This window comes from Peromyscus eremicus, chromosome 15 (assembly GCF_949786415.1).
Source record: "Peromyscus eremicus chromosome 15, PerEre_H2_v1, whole genome shotgun sequence".
NCBI lineage: Eukaryota > Metazoa > Chordata > Mammalia > Rodentia > Cricetidae > Peromyscus > Peromyscus eremicus.
The window spans coordinates 9,669,336-9,682,997 of NC_081431.1; the positions used below are offsets into that span (position 1 = coordinate 9,669,336).

The following is a 13,662-nucleotide window of genomic DNA, read 5'->3' on the forward strand; positions in this document are numbered from 1 at the left end:
GAAGCAGGGCTTCAGAAAGAGTGAAACACAATGTGTTAGCTTGCTTAGGACAGAGATAGAAGCAAAGGAAAAGCTATATTTTTCTGAATAACTTGGAGAGGTGGACAGACCCACAAAACTGCATGGCTGCTACTCTATGAACAACTACACAGAAGGCAGGAATTCTGGGAAGAAAAGGTACATTGTCTCATTAAAGGGATAATTATTCCTCTCACCTTTTTAGCATCCCTGGAAGTGGATATCCCAAAGTGAGTGGTGGTCTCGCCTTTCTGAAGGGCTAGTTCCTTAGCCAGGGAATTGACCAATCCAGCTGAAATATTAGGTCTCCACCTAGGCCAGACATTCCATTTTCTTGTCCATGAGGGAAGTTTTCTTTAATAGGCTTTTGCTATTACTGTAACATTTCCTCCTCTGAAGAGTTTACGCTAAAATTGCTGGAGAGTTTGCCTGAAATATTAATGGGCTTTTATTTATTTTTTAATCTTATTTATTTATTTACTTATTTATTTATTTATATGGTGTGGTTGTGTGTGCCCTTATGTGGCACAGTGCACTTTGGAGAGCAGGATGACTTTCAGACATCAGTTCTCTCTCTCCACAATATGGCTCCTAGAAATTGAATTCAGGTCATCATTTTTGGCAGCAAGCACCTTTACGCACTGAGGCATCTCACCAATTCATATTTCACATTTTTAAACTTCTCTCTACCTATATCCAAATGTTGTTTGCATTTATAAAATATTCATTTTCCATAGCAGATACATAAAGAGTGCACCATAGATCTATAAAAACAAAGCAAATGTCATTGATAAGAAAAATGGAAGCTTAAAATGCATAATTTTTCTCTATCCATCCTTCCATCCATCATCCATGTATCCATCCTTATACCTGTCTATCCATTCATCCATTTATGCTTGCATTCATCATTTCTTATGTCAGTCTATTCACTTATCCACCCACAATCCATTCCATTATCATCTATCATCTACCTATATATATTCTTATGGATTAGAATAGTCAAATTCATAAAAGGCCCAGTTAGTTCTATTTGCTTCAGAACACATATTCTCTTTATTTTCTCCACTCTCAATAAAATGGAAAAACTTAGCAAGTACTTTGATCATTTTGTAGCTTGATTTGTATCTCCAGTGCATAGTTTTTATAATTTTGAGGAAGACATAAAAATTTTTATGTTTACTTCTTACAAATAAATGATACATTTCAAATTTTAAAAAAGTCTCAGATTCTTGAAAGAAACAGTTTTCATTGGTTTTTCCATAGACTGCTCTCATTCATCACCTTTTCATCTACTTTTCTCTACTATGGGCTTTTATTCAGTTTTGTACTTTAATAAGAACACATCATAGCTTCAACTATAAATAGTGCTTTTAGCAAAAATGTCAATAATTCTTAATAAGCCCCACACTGTATTGATCCAATGTGCTCTTATTTTGTTATTGATTACTTAATGCTGGTTCCTTTTAACGGTTATTTATATTCATCATTCTATAGATTAACTTACCAGCAGACAACAATTCAAATGCGTTTAGTTTATTAAGACACACATACCCAATAAAGAATTCTTTTTTATAATTCATATTTATTTATACAAATGTGTTTTATATTTTGCGATCAATTTTGTAGAATTGTTTAGAATGATAATATTTATAATAAGGATTGTATCTTTGGCAAGTATTTAAATGATCATATTTTATATACCAAATGAAAATCATGAGGAGATTTATAGCTTTCCTAAATTCTTTCAAAAGTTCTGCCAGCAAGATATTTTAAAGTTCACATTTTAGCCCCTGTGTATGATTCTGAGCAAATAAACATGCAGTAACATGTGTAAATCATACAATGTTAGTTGTACAATCCTGGTAGAATACATATTTTAAATTGGTGGTATTTTTCTGGAAGTAAGATGGATTTGAATAGAGTGATTTGTGTTTTCAGTCCTAGGGTGACCACTGGCCTCTATATATTTATGTATTTGACAAAATGCCAACATGTATTTGACAATTGTTCAACAATAAGGAAAATCTTCCATGATGACATAAGCATGTTGCCCTACAGCTCGAGCTCCTGTTGCACAGACATGAGGATTTTTAAGAGAAATGTGCCCACTGGGCTTTTCCTGGACAATTCATCATATATTATTATGCAAAGTCAATGCTGGCAGTAAAAATCTTGGTTAGAAAAAATGGGAAGAAAAACAGAGAATTGGATTAATGTCAACTTTTCAATTTGACTTGTATTCTGTTTCTTCCAAGTGTCTGTTTGGAAAATATGAAATGCCAGCATTTCACAGAATGATCTCATTGCTATAAAAATCATCTTTAAGTTTTTCCTTTGGGTTTAGCTTAGTTAGCTCTGCAAGGGGCTAAACAGAGGCACTTGAACTGGATCCTGGACAAAACTCAATTTCTCACACTCTTAAATAAAAATGGATTATTTTGCTTTGATTTGGTTTTCAATATCATATTTGAAAGCTAAATCAGTTTCTCTAAACATGATTGATTTTTTTTTAGAAAACTTATCTTTCCCTAAAGTAAGCCTTCACATCTAAAATATTCCAAACTTTCACAAATATTAGAGTTAATCAATCAATTTTGGATCAATAATGACTTGTGGTATATTCCCACCATTATGATTTAGAAAATAGCTATTGTAAAATCTACTGTGAGCCAACATAAAAGACTCAAAGAAATTGTTGCCATTTTATTATGTAGTATGAATTAATTGGTAAAAGAAAAAAGGGAACTCTGAGTGGGAGGAAGATGTATAAAGAAAACGGGAGAGGTAAGCAAGAAAGGCAATGGGTGGTGAAATACTGTCATTTCTCATATGTGAAATTTAGGTTTAACTATTTATATACATGAAACAGAAGAGAGAGAGGAACAGAGCAAGTATGCAAAATATGAACAAGGTCAGCTATATGGATATGAAAATGTCAAAATAAAACCCATTACTTGATATAGTAACCCCTTAAAGCAGTCGGAATGCATATTATCCTAGGACAGTCACTCTTATCTAATTCTGGAAGAAGGAAAGAAACCTATGCTAAGGGAGACTGAGACAGTTATCCTATTCTGGGAGAGAAGATAAGGCCAGGGAGGCTAGTTTAGCGCCCCAAAATGAACCTTTTCATAACTAAACACTCTGTGTGGAGAATGAAGCATTCTTCACATTCCGCCTGTGTTTAAAAAACAGAGAAAACAATATGAGAATAAAAAAACAACATGGATTGAAATGTGCTGATCCTGTGAACTAGAAATACAACCACTATGTGTAGGAATGAATCCGCAGCTTGGAACTGAGTCGTAGCAGGTATTACAGTCTGAGATAGTAAGTGGCGACTTGTTTAGCTCTGTTCTGACTCCATCTACGTCTTTTGGCTGCCATATCAAGATACCATGAACACTGTGGCTTACCTGGAAATGTATTCATTTGCAGCCCTGAAGGCTTAAAGCCCAAAACCAAGGTATCAGTATGGTTTGTTTCTGAGAAGAGCCGCTAGACAGCTGTCTTCTAGATTGTGAGTAAGAATAAGAAAATGATCCCATCATCATAGAAAACTATGAACAGAGGAGGCAGAGAGACTGGGAGGGGGCACATAAATCAAAGCTGGCCTGAAATGTCAGACTAATTGGGAGTCTGGAAATAAGTAGGCAACATAAAAGAGAGAAAGACAGGAGATGGAAAGGCCAGGCCAATGAGACTGAAGGGAGGAGGAAGATGGAGAGGTGGTACTAGGATGTGCTTTTCACCAACAGATGAGTGAACCAACTGGAGGAGAGCCACCTGCTCACACACTCACACACACACACACACACACACACACACACACACACACACACACAAGCGCGCACGCGCAGGGACAGCATCAATGCTTCAGCATGTGCATTTCCCACTCCCACCTCAGTGAATTCCTCTGGGTATCACATGTGTTCCCCCATTTCCCCCAGCACGGTGTTTCATTAGTCAACCTGGACCAACAACTTCCTGTCAACTGGGAAGGTCCTAGATGCTCGAATAAGGAAGAAGATGTATGGATAAGTGATCATTTCCACCCTTCATTCATCTGCTCTTTATCATCTATTAAACTAACAGCCATGTCTTAAGCACATCCCCACCAAGACATCTTCAGATGCTACAAGGAGGAAGATTCAGTCACAGTTAGACACCACTGTATGCAGTTCCATTATAGGATTAGAGGTGAGTTCTCTTCCCCTCAGATTACACTTGGAGGAGGTGGGGGTAGAGTGTGCATGAGGTTTACAGTGAACTAACTAGGTGTGGACTAGAAAAGCCTGCATTTTGTTAACATAGTAACATCAAATGGGCTTACTGGGACATGTAATCATGTCAATGACCTATTGTACATATGGGCAAATGTGACAGTGAGCATTTGCTCTGAGATGCACTTCTTAAAAATTCCAAGAATAACCTATTATTATCATAAGCGTGAATTTCCCTATTAAAGGGAAAACATTGTCTCTCCACCAAATAATTGAGATATATTGACATATTTAAAGCACACACATGCACACACACACACACACACACACACACACACACACACACACACACCCTACTTTTCATTTCTGAAACTGAAGAATTCTCAAAGGACCATTTTCAAAAACACTAAAGGTCTCAAAAAGCTTCCCGGAACAGCACATTACTATAACTTGACACCATGTTTTAGATATTACCCAATAAACGTTTGCAAGGCAGCAATAAACCTTGCTTCTAATAGCAGGCTCCATGCTGCGCTACCCAAGTGCAGAGGAAATGACCGCGCAGAAAGCTCACATGCAGCATCCAGGGGCAAAGGCACCATCAAAGAGCTCCAGAGCCCAGTTCATTATGATTCCTCTGAGGAGGCTCAGAGGCAGAGCCAGCGCCGATTCCTTCCTCATTACGGGGCACTTACTCCAATCTTTTCTAGATACTTCTAAAATGTGCAAACACTCAGCAAGGCTGTGTTTGAGGCAATCAGCAGGGGCGGCCCTACTGGGTTGAAAAGGTAAAAGCAGAATGCTGTGCACGTCTATATGATTAAACAGGATCGCTTCAGCTTGCTTGTCCTTACAGTCCTGCAGAGGCTGCCAGCTCTGCCAGTTCTCAGCCTTGGGTCCCAGTTTCGAGCCAGTAGACACAAGACATGAAAACCTCATTTTTTGAGAAGTCTGTGGAGCACGGAGGCATTTGGAAGCAGACACTTGTTTGCAAAGGGAATGATACATTGTTGCTGTTGCATTTTCTCTACATAAAGGCTAAGAGCTCTTAGCTAATTTTAATTCGCTATTAAAATGACAGCTCATTTCCTATTTGAGGAGGGAGAGCTGCTTTGTAACTGATACCAGAATCTGAACTTAGTCAAAGAAACACTTGGAAAAATACACTGCCCAGCATGCTTATCTGTGTGGTTCACAGTCTTGTCCACTAACGGGAAGGAACTTCCCTGCTCACCTGAATTCTGAGTAGACAGCGATGTCCCTAGTCAGGCAACAGACACTCCACCTATGCACCTGAATGTTTTCTGACAAGACTGTCTACATTTAGGGATGCTCAAAGTTCCTTTCCAATACTTAGATATTATGCTTTTCTCAAATAAGCTGAAATGAATATTCTGGGTTTTTTTTCAGGTTACAGGAGAAATGAAAGAGAAAGGAAAGAGGAGAGAGAGCAAAAGAAAGATTAAAACATTTTATTATTATTATTATTATTATTATTATTATTATTATTTTGTTTATGATAAAGCTTGATACTCAGCCTAGATTTTACAACCCATGTGATGCAAGGGATAACTTCAGGGCAGAACCTACGATGGGCATAAGGCAGTCATATAGTACATGTGTCCTGATGCTGAATGGTCAAGCAAAGAAAGCATGCACAAGGTATGTGGACTCCATACTGGCTTGGTCCACGGTGCTCTCAAAAAAATGATCAACTCCAGTAAAAATGACCTCATTCCCAATCCGGTTCCCACCATGAGAGCCGTAAAAGCCCATCAGCAGGGCAACATGGTGACATTTCTCCCTTGAGGCCCTTCTAATTCTCAAGAATTCTGTCTCGTTTTCCTTTCATAAACTTATATTCGCTTCCCTTTCTCCATGTTTACATTTTCCTGGGCATAAGACAACAACCTTGAAAGCCACTGGCTCAAGGTGACTTTGGTGGCTGTGACTATCTGGCACCCCAGCTTCCGAATTAAGCTTACCTAGAGCTAAGGAAGTCTTCATTCTCAAAGAACCTGTATGCCATGTTTCCAGAGATTTTTATTCACACCTAGCAACTGGCACAACATCAAGTCCTATTCTAAATGAAGAAAAATAACTAGGATTTATTATCCTATCACACACGTTGAGCCCTTAAATCTTTATCAATGAAAGGAGACCGTGATGATGATGTCTGTGCAAGTAATGTAAAACGCAAATGATCCTAATGAAAAGATGCCTCACACCTGAGTCTGCAAAAGGCAGTTATGGGACATGATAGCCAGAGACTGCACAACTGTTTTGACCTTACCTTAATGACGCTGGCTTTCACTGCAAAATGGTCACTGCAGTGCATACTGTCACAGGTCAGACTAACAACCACAGGAAAAGGAGCAAAACGGGCCGTGAATTCCTTTTACCAGCAAATCAAAATCCTTTTCAGAAATGCTTAGCAGATTTTTTTTAACATCTTTAAATTTCCAGTGTGTGTGTGTGTGTGTGTGTGTGTGTGTGTGTGTGTGTCTGTGCTCACATATGTGTGCAGGTACTCTAGTAGGCCAGAAGAGGGCAAGAGAAGCATTGGAGCTAGAGTTATAGGTATTTGTGAGCCACACAATGTAAGTACTGGAATCCAAATTTGGGACCCACAAGCAGGTTAGCATACACACACACACACACACACACACACACACACACACACACTACCACATAAACACACAGCCACATAAACACACAAAACCACGCACACACAAACATACACAACACACACACACAAACACAGAAACACATGCACAAATAAATTAAAAAAAAACTTTCCAAACAATTTTTTAGATAGTTTCACTAAATTGCCCTAGCTAGTCTGGAACATGCTATATAAACCAGACTGGACTTGAACTCACAAAGATCTGCCTGTCTCTTCCTCCTGAGTACTGGGTAAGAAACTGAAAAATGGATTTTAAGTAAGCAACTAAAGATATTTACAATGAGAGATCATAATAAAACCACAGATCAGATATGGAAAACATCAGCACATTAGCTGGCATACAGAAAGTGTTAAGTAAACAGGAGGCCTGATTTATTTGATATCGGGCGTAAGGCAAAAGGCAAATAGCAAAACTGAAGCCTTCTATGTAATTTGAGGAGATTTGGTTGTGTAGTGAGGGATTGAACCCAGTGCCCTGTGCATATTAAGTGAGGACTCTGTCCCAACCATAAACACAAAATGAGTTTAACTAAGTTGGTAAACATAAGTGACAGTGTAGTTGATTCACATAATAGATTCATTATGGTTTTGCTTGTGAAAAACATAAATTAAAAATACATTGTATGAAATTATCAAAGAACTGATACAAATATTATTTTATGTGTGATTGCATCAATCTCTATAGGAAGAGATGGGAATTTACCTTTAAGTATTCATTTTATTCATTTTAGGAAAACATGTGAATAGATAAACACAATGTATCATGCACCTTGATCAATATGGGGTGTTGAACAAATTATCATTGACTGAGAAGTTTAAGCAACTTATCTCTCACAGTTGTGGTGGATGGGACGTCAAGATCACAATGGACAGACATCTGGTGTGCGGCCTCTTCAGGTTACAGTGGCCAACTACTGGCTGTGTTCCTAAATGGCAAAGGGGAAATTAGAAAGTTCCTTGGTCTGTTTTTTGAAGGACACTAATCATATCTCTGAGCGTTCCACCTTTATGACATAACTACCTCCCAAAGACCCATCCTCTGATACCACTTCACTTGGGGATGGGTGGGTTTCGACATATGCATTTCAATGGGATGCAAAGATTCCATTCATAACTTTCTGTCAAGTGTTGACATCTGGGTTGGAGGACTCAGGCAGATGGTGTTCTGCCTTCCCTTCCGTACAGTGGTGACTCCATTATCTTAGACCATTCAGAGGAGGAACAGGAACACATTGGATGAAAGGAATGTTGAGACTAAAATGAACTGCATTATATTGACTAATATATGACCAATAAGCAACCCATGCACCATCCAAAATCCAAGTTTCCTGAGAGAACTCCTGAGTTGATGTAGAACTCCCTCCTAAAACTTGGAAACTTCAACGAGCATGCCTGAAGGAAGTGTCCATGATTGTAATTTGAAAGCACAGGTCACTAAGAACTTGTACTGAAGTGTGTGAGACTATTGTAGAAAAGTTTCCCATCTTGAAGACTGAGCACAATAGTGGAATAGGTAATTAACAAGCTCACACAATGTTTTATAGATACATCATGAACTGCATAAGTCATTGGGCTCGTAGGAGGTGGGTATGGCTGGAGTGATTTTTCCAGAGCTACGGTATGCTAAAATGGTTCACGAAAAGGACAGTGAAGACTTCCAAACTGAAGGGAGAAAATGATGTTCCAGTTGGAGGGAGAGGTGTGAAAAAGCAAGCAGTTATGGGAAGGAACTCAGCATAAGATATGGTCAGGGGACAAATTGGAATAACTGAAGCAGGGTGGTGGCTCAAGGAAGTGAATTCTCTACTGCAGATTTGGGGATTTTGTTCTTTAGGCAGTAGGACATTGACAAGGGGTGGACTTGTGATGGCTAGTCTCGGTTGTCAATGGGACTACAACTGGAATTAACTAAACCCAACAGCTGGGCACACCTGTGAGTGATTTTTTTTTTCTTAATAAAATCATTTGAAGTGGGAAGAACCACTTCTAATCCAGATCTTTGAGGCGCGAAAATCCACTTTAATCTGGAACACACCTCCTGCTGGTGGCCTAGATAAAGGACATGGGAGAAGGAAGCTTTTGCTCTTATCTGTTTGTCCTCACTCTTCCTAGAAAGTTCATTCCTTCCCTGGCATTGGTGCCTATGTCTTCAGGATCCCAGTATATACTGAAGACCAGCTGAGATGTCCAGCCTTGAGGATGGAACAACTACTGGATTCTTGGACCTCCCATTGGTAGATAGCCATTATTGGACTAGCTGGACCACAGTTATGAGCCATTCTAATAAAGCTCCTTTCTCTATACATACATGGTTTTTACTCTGAGTATAATACTCCCCTTGTCACTCCCTATTCATACTCTAACTTTGGGAAACAGTTTTTCTAAAAATGTGACAATGTTTATGTTTTATGCAGTGCAAGCCACATGTGTACCTCCCAGTATTATAATCAATATTAAATGGAATGCAGCCAGTTAGCTGTGCGGCATGACACCTGTCACACAGTAGAGTGTGGAAATGCTGAGTGTCATTGTTGTCGGGGAACACAAGAGCCTTGAACACAAATGCAAACAAAGAACATGCCTATATCCTCAGATCCATGAAGAACTCCCTCTAATGGAAAAGTTCATCTCAAAGAACATGGGGTCGTATGGGTAGTCCATTAATACAAAATGAGAATGTGTCCTTTGGGAGCCTGCCATTGAAATCCAATGTTACCAAGATGAGTAAAATGCACAGGAAAGACAGACCAAAAGACGTCTCCAGGCTGAGTTGACATAAAGCATCTCAAAAGAGATAAATGCATTTTTGTGGTTTATTTCTTGAGACCTCTGGTATGACAGGTTGACTCATTACACTTTTCTTTTTCAAGGAACCTCAGCAGACATTATCCAGAGAACTTTTCAATCCAATCTATGTGAGATTAAATCTCTATTTAAAAAAAAAAAATCCCTATTTTTGGAATTGTTGGTTTAGAGTTCCAGCTTTTGGTGTTGTCAAATGAGCTAGATAGAGATACAGGGCAGGATGTAACTGAGTCAGCTAATGGAACTCATGTGTGGAAGGAAACGACGTGAAGGTCAAGGGGGATAACACACTTGAGAATAATGATGTGATGTAAAATTTGCCTTCATATGTTGGAATCTGGAGAGGCTTTATATCATCTTTTCTTGAAAGGAAATTAAACTGTAGTAAGCTATGCTCTCCTAAAATAGTAGCCACAGTCTTGTTTATTTTTAATTAAATTCCACCCAGATAAGGGGCCCTCATCTTCTTTGATACAAGCTTTGCTGACTGCCACTGATCCATGCCCCAGATAAACAAAACACCCTCCAAATTGGATCCATTTGGGACTGCTGCTTTTAGAAGCACAACTGAAGCACTCAGATAACGTGTGATATTTTCCTGTAAGGGATGAGAAGAAGCCCCTATTTGTTTTGGTAAGTGACGTATCTTCTGAGAGTAAAGTTACCATAGAGAGGAACATTTAATCTCATTCTCCTTAAATCCTAGTGCTCGGGAAAGCAGAGCGGCCACTTGACTGTTGCCGTCTGAAGGGCTCTGTCACTGCTCACTATTCTTTAAGCAAACAGGAAAACAACAAACATCAATCTTAGCCACCAGCCCTGCCACCATGGTGCTCCCTGGTCTCCTTCCCATTCACTTATCCATTCCTCCATCCACTCGCTTCATGCAGAACACTGATTGTGTGCAGGGCACTGATTGTGTGCAGGGCACTGCTGGGCATGGGAAACAGTTCACACTTTTACAGGAAAGGGTCCCTTTGGTTAGGGACCACTTTGCAATAGATGTCCTGTAGAACAGATGACAGTATGATCTAAATTACAACCTATACAACAGGTTGTTGTGTGATACTATGTCTGGGGAGATGTGAACAAATATTTACTCATTCCCAGAAAGGGAACCAATGACAGCAAAAGTCAGGACACCACTAACATCCACATGGTGAACTATGAACTCTCCTGGAGTCACTAGAGGGCTATTGATGAGAGGTTCCTTACCAAAGTCTGCCCCAGCATGGGTGTCTGCTCACAGAAGCTGAAACCTGGAGTGTGCTGTACAACTTACAGGCACCTTAAGAGCCCAAGAATGTCTCTCTCGTTCAGACACCTCAGGTGGGCTGAGCCTCTCCTAGACAGTTTGACTGGTTTCTGCTACACAACAGCAGTGAGCTCTCAGAGGCAAAGAAATGTGAGAATTAGGGAGTTCAAAGCCAATTACCCAAATTCTGTGCCCTAAGTTCTTCTGGGAATGTTCAGTGTGCCTCCACCCTGTTGAGTGCATTGTTGAATGCAATAGGAAGGATGAATACAGGAAATGCTAGGTCAGAGCAATCTGGGCAGCCAAGGCTCTTCCAGCCCTTCCTACCTCTCCCACTTTCAAGTTGACAATGTTTGTGTTGATGAGAGATCTAAGGAACCAGTGGAACTCAGAGACAAAGAACACTGTCCTCTAGAATGCAGGGCCCTTGAAGAACCCAGCACATAAAAAAGGCAGAAATATCAAACACAGGGAAAGGTGCAGAACCATAACACTCTACCACACCAGGAAGAAAAGGAAGACATTCAAAGCCAAAGCATGGAAATGGACGTACAGCAGGAAACAAAAACCAGACCATTGTCACCAGCTTTATAAGTGCCAAGTGCCGAGGGAGAGGTGGCTTCAGAGATCCTTCATCCCCTATTTTTCTTGACTAGAAACACACTGAAAAGGGCTGGATAAACATTACACAAGAAGAAATCACAAGTATCATCATCAGGTAAGTAACAGCTGAGTCTGTTGTAAACTAAGGTCTGTGTTCTCACATGAAGCTAAGTCCTTCTATTACTCTCCCTGAAGACTATAGAGAAGCGCCATAAAGTGAGCATCTTCAAAAAAAATGGAAATGTGTTGTCTCACAAGTCTGATTAAATGATTACAATTGACAAAACAAAAAGATCTCTGTCTCCATTGACTTCTGTGCTCTCCCGCAAGGATTCTTGAAGTTTGGACCTCTACAACACCAGGCACCAATCATGCTACCACAAAGGCAGGCAACAGAACCAGGCCACAGACAGACATCTCAAGCACTCTATCCTTCCATTTGCTCTGCTTGTAAATGTTTTGATCTCAGTGAAGTGTGTGAACTTCCCACCCCAACGCCAGCCCCCAGGATAGACCTTGAATCTTCCAGGAATACGTTACTCAATCTCACTTGTAAAAGATAAGAACAATACTTCCTACTCAAAAAGCTATCCCATTTGTCATACTTCCCATAGGCCTGCATGGGAACTCCACAATCCCACACTGGCACCAGCCCACCTAAGAGTTTTGATCCAAGATTATTTTTTAAAAAGGAGATCTTCCTACTTTGAAAAATTTCAAACACACAAACAAAGTCAGTGGAAATTGCATACAGGTCTCACGTCCTTTTGGCCCACCTGCCCCAATTATAGCCTCCTTCACTATCAACACCTCCTCTCTAAGGAGAGTGGGCCCTTTCTTCCTGTTGATGAACCTGCATGGTTGCATTATCATCTCTCCAGCCCATTCTTTGCACTTGAGTTCATTCTTGCTATATATGTTACAGATTTGGACAAGTCACACAAACTATCACAGCATTACACAGAGGAGCTTCATGGCCTGAACACCCTCCTCCTTCCACCCAGTCATTTCTGTTCTCCTTCTCAGATCTTTATTCTGTCTCCACAATATTGACATTTCCAGAATGTTCTATAATTGGAGTAATGCAGTCCATTTGCCCTTACAGACTGTCGGCTTTCATATAGTAATATACATTAAGTTTCCTTTCCCAACATCTTTTGCTGCATTGTTATGTGATTTCTTTTGAGCTCTGGTATATATTCCATTATCTTGACATATCCTAGTTTACAAATCCATTCACCTATTTGGTAATTGTGACTAAAGTTACTATAAATATCTCTGTGCATACAAATTTTCAAGTCATTTGGGTAAATACCAAGGAGTGTGATTCTAATTGCTGGATCACGTAGCAAGACTGTGTTTAGTTTTATAAGAAACTGCCAAGCTGTCTTGCAACCACTGGAGGATTTTAAAATCAGCATACAATCCAGCTGGTTTCTGACCAACTTTCCCAGGCGGTCTCTTTGTCAGAGCCCCTGACCCAGAGACCAGTAGTCAGTTCTCAGGACTTAAAGGGTAAGCCTTAGGGTGGCCAGGTATTCAGAAATCTGAGAGCATTCTAGCCTTGTCATTTTCTCTCTCTCATTATTAGGAAGAAGCTGAAGGAACAAAAAGGAAAACAGTCTGGAATATTCCTCAGTGATGGACACAGGGAGGTTTCAGAAGGAAATGTGTGCACCATGAGCTTCTCAAAACCTACTAAACCAGAGTGAGGAGTCTTCATTGCTATGGCTCTTTCATATTCACCTGCCAGGTTGAAAGCTGATGCAAAACCATGCGTGTAGAATTGGGGTGTGTGTGTGTGTGTGTGTGTGTGTGTGTGTGTGTGTGTGTGTGTGTATGAGAGAGAGAGAGAGAGAGAGAGAGAGAGAGAGAGAGAGAGAGAGAGAGAGAGAGAGAGAGAGAGATTTATTATATTGGTCTATATGCTTTGGGTCGAGCAGTCCAAAACCAGCTTCTGCATTCAGGAGACGCTTAGAATTGGCTAGCTTCTCATTTCACCAGGCTGGATGCCTGAGCAGTCTCAGTGTAGCAATGAAAGCCTGAAGTCTTCCTGGAGAGCCGCTGGTCTT

General features: G+C 40.1%; 2 long non-coding RNA genes across 3 annotated transcripts; one reads left to right on the plus strand and one right to left on the minus strand.

The window, feature by feature from the left end:
- Window positions 1-217: 217 nt before the first annotated feature.
- LOC131925072 (uncharacterized) lies at window positions 218-11,349 on the minus strand. Of its 2 annotated transcripts, none has more exons than XR_009383144.1 (3): window positions 11,168-11,349; window positions 5,476-5,635; window positions 218-447 (listed from the first exon to the last, which is right to left on the minus strand). It is a non-coding gene; the product is annotated as an uncharacterized LOC131925072 (long non-coding RNA). The 2 variants fall into 2 exon arrangements; XR_009383143.1 differs by having other exon boundaries at window positions 10,948-11,349.
- Window positions 11,350-11,406: 57 nt separating this feature from the next.
- Window positions 11,407-13,313, plus strand: LOC131925071 (uncharacterized). The gene is made up of 2 exons (XR_009383142.1): window positions 11,407-11,705; window positions 13,182-13,313. It is a non-coding gene; the product is annotated as an uncharacterized LOC131925071 (long non-coding RNA).
- The last annotated feature ends 349 nt before the right edge of the window (window positions 13,314-13,662 follow it).